The following is a 1,027-nucleotide window of genomic DNA, read 5'->3' as shown; positions in this document are numbered from 1 at the left end:
ACAGACTCAGTGATCATCGACCCCGTGAGTACGGTGTAGACTGGAAACAAGCTAAATGCAGAAGAATTGAAGGTTTAAAAACATAAGAATATACATATACCAGCAATTTATTCAAAAATGGGAAGTTGTGCCTTATATGCAATTAAATACGTTCATGCTAATTAACCATTCAAAAACGGATTTAAAGTAATCAACTATCATCATGCATAGCAATAAATCAATGCTGTCACATAAGTAAGAAGGAGCAGTAGCAAACTATTATTTTTCATCGTGTAAAATCTACTTACGTAAAAACCAAAAGAGATTTAACTCTCGAGTAGGTACAAAAATAGCAACACGTGGACTTGTTTCCACGTCATATCATCCGAGAGCTCCGCTCCACCGGATCCCCACATGCCATGGTTATCTCAACGATGTTGGCCGACATCGAAGAAGAATCAAGCGGTCGCAACCGCATATAATCTTTTGTGGCCTAGCCACGTAAAATCACAAACCTTGACCCCAGCCATGTCTAACAGCCCATCGGCTACCCAAAGGTTCTCTAGCTAGAGCTCACTTGTGCACAAGGGTCACAATTAACCGGAGTGACAACCGGCCTACTCTCAAATCTCCCGGTTCAGTAAAACCATTTGAAAAATCAAATCAAGTTTTCAAAGGATCGTTTCAAACCATTTGCAAAACACCGATTATGGTCACATTCAAAAACCTCTTTTGTATCCCCTTGCTATGTAAATCTTTTTGCATAGGGTTAATGCCTAGTCCACATGGTGAATAAGAAATTATTCATTAGTGCACTTCACAAAATTCACAAGGCACATTTTTGACGTCAAAACATTGAAAAGCTTGCTTCCCGATTTTTAAATCTTTTATGTATATAAATCGTATATATATATATATATATATATATGCATAGTCAAGTCCATTTTAAACATTTGGCATTCACAATTTTCAAAGATCACTACCAGCTTATGCGTTCCACAATTTGCATTGAAAATAAATCATTTCACATTCACAAATACATATATAC

Source organism: Theobroma umbraticum, unplaced genomic scaffold (genome assembly GCF_002168275.2).
Source record: "Theobroma umbraticum cultivar Fairchild unplaced genomic scaffold, ASM216827v3 scaffold_106.0, whole genome shotgun sequence".
Lineage (NCBI taxonomy): Eukaryota > Viridiplantae > Streptophyta > Magnoliopsida > Malvales > Malvaceae > Theobroma > Theobroma umbraticum.
Note: the sequence above shows the minus strand (reverse complement) of the source record.